At 44.1% G+C, this 1,974-nt stretch overlaps 1 non-coding gene across 1 annotated transcript; it reads right to left on the reverse strand.

Annotated features, from left to right (window-relative positions):
• Nucleotides 1–1,554: 1,554 nt before the first annotated feature.
• TRNAY-GUA (transfer RNA tyrosine (anticodon GUA)) lies at nucleotides 1,555–1,626 on the reverse strand. Its single transcript has one exon. It is a non-coding gene; the product is annotated as a tRNA-Tyr (tRNA).
• Between the last annotated feature and the right edge of the window lie 348 nt (nucleotides 1,627–1,974).

Here is a 1,974-nt window from a genome sequence, read left to right on the forward strand (position 1 = left end):
AATAACATCACAATCTGTAGGATTCTCACAAGTGGAGGCCTGGACTGACTCACAAATGTATGGTGAAGCATTAGTTTATGGCAGGCATAAGACACATGACTAGTATGGAGCAATTAGTATTGGTTTTAAAAATTGTAGAAATCACTGGCTTCTGGTAATGGCTTTCAGTTCAGTTGAGTTCAGTTCAGTCGCTCAGTCATGTCCAACTCTTTGTGACCCCATGAATCACAGCACGCCAGGCCTCCATGTTCATCACCAACTCCCGGAGTTCACTTAGACTCGCGTCCATCGAGTCAGTGATGCCATCCAGCCATCTCATCCTCTGTCGTCCCCTTCTCTTCCCGCCCCCAATCCCTCCCAGGATCAGAGTATTTCCCAATGAGTCAACTCTTCCCATGAGGTGGCCAAAGTACTGGAGTTTCAGCTTTGGAATCATTCCTTCCAAAGTAATCCCAGGGTTGATCTCCTTCAGAATGGACTGGTTGGATCTCCTTGCAGTCCAAGGGGCTCTCAAGAGTCTTCTCCAACATCACAGTTCAAAAACATCAATTCTTCAGTGCTCAGCCTTCTTCACAGTCCAACTCTCATATCCATACATGACCACTGGAAAAACTATAGCCTTGATTAGACGGAACTTAGTCAGTAAAATAATGTCTCTGCTTTTGAATATGCTATCTAGGTTGGTCATAACTTTTCTCCCAAGGGGTAAGCGTCTTTTAATTTCATGGCTACAATCACCATCTGCAGTGATTATGGAGCCCCCCAAAATAAAGTCTGACGCCGTTTCCACTGTTTCTTCATCTATTTCCTATGGAGTGATGGGACTGGATGCCATGATCTTCGTTTTCTGAATGTTTAGCTTTAAGCCAACTTTTTCACTCTCCTCTTTTACTTTCATCAAGAGGCTTTTTAGTTCCTCTTCACTTTCTGACATAAGGGTGGTGTCATCTGCATATCTGAGGTGACTGATATTTCTTCCTGCAATCTTGATTCCAGCTTGTGCTTCATCCAGCCTAGCGTTTTTCGTGATGTACTTTACTCTGCATATAAGTTAAATAAGCAGGGTGACAGTACTCCTTTTCCTATTTGTAACCAGTCTGTCCCATGTCCAGTTCTAACTGTTGCTTCCTGGCCTGCATACAGATTTCTCAGGAGACAGGTTAGGTGGTCTGGTATTCCCATCTCTTTCAGAATTAGCCACAGTTTATTGTGATCCACACAGTCAAAGGCTTTGGCATAGTCAATAAAGTAGAAATAGATGTTTTTCTGGAACTCTTGCTTTTTGGATGATTCAGCGGATGTTGGCAATTTGATCTCTGGTTCCTCTGCCTTTTCTAAAACCAGCTTGAACATCAGGAAATTCATGGTTCACATATTGCTGAAACCTAGCTTGGAGAATTTTGAGCATTACTTTACTAGCGTGTGAAGTGAAGTCGCTCAGTCATATCCGACTCTTTGTGACCCCGTGGACTGTAGCCTACCAGGCTCCTCAAGCCATGGAATCCTCCAGACAGGAATACTGGAGTGGATTGCCATTTCCTTCTCCAGGGGATCCTCCCCACCCAAGGATCGAACCTGGGTCTCCTGCATTACAGGCAGACGCTTTACCGTCTGAGCCACCAGGGAAGCCCCACTAGCGTGTGACATGAGTGCAATTGTGCAGAGTTTGAGCATTCTTTGGCATTGCCTTTCTTTGGGATTGGAATGAAAACTGACTTTACCAGTCCTCTGGCCACTGCTGAGTTTTCCAAATTTGCTGGCATATTGAATGAAGCACTTTCACAGCATCATCTTTCAAGATTTGAAATAGCTGTACTGGAACTCCATCACCTCCACTAGCTTTGTTCGTAGTGATGCTTTCTAAGGACCACTTGACTTCACATTCCAAGATATCTGGTTCTAGATGAGTGATCACACCATCGTGATTATCTGGGTCGTGAAGATCATTTTGTATAGTTCATCTGTGCATTCTTG

This window comes from Capricornis sumatraensis, chromosome 7, assembly GCF_032405125.1.
Source record: "Capricornis sumatraensis isolate serow.1 chromosome 7, serow.2, whole genome shotgun sequence".
Classification (NCBI taxonomy): domain Eukaryota; kingdom Metazoa; phylum Chordata; class Mammalia; order Artiodactyla; family Bovidae; genus Capricornis; species Capricornis sumatraensis.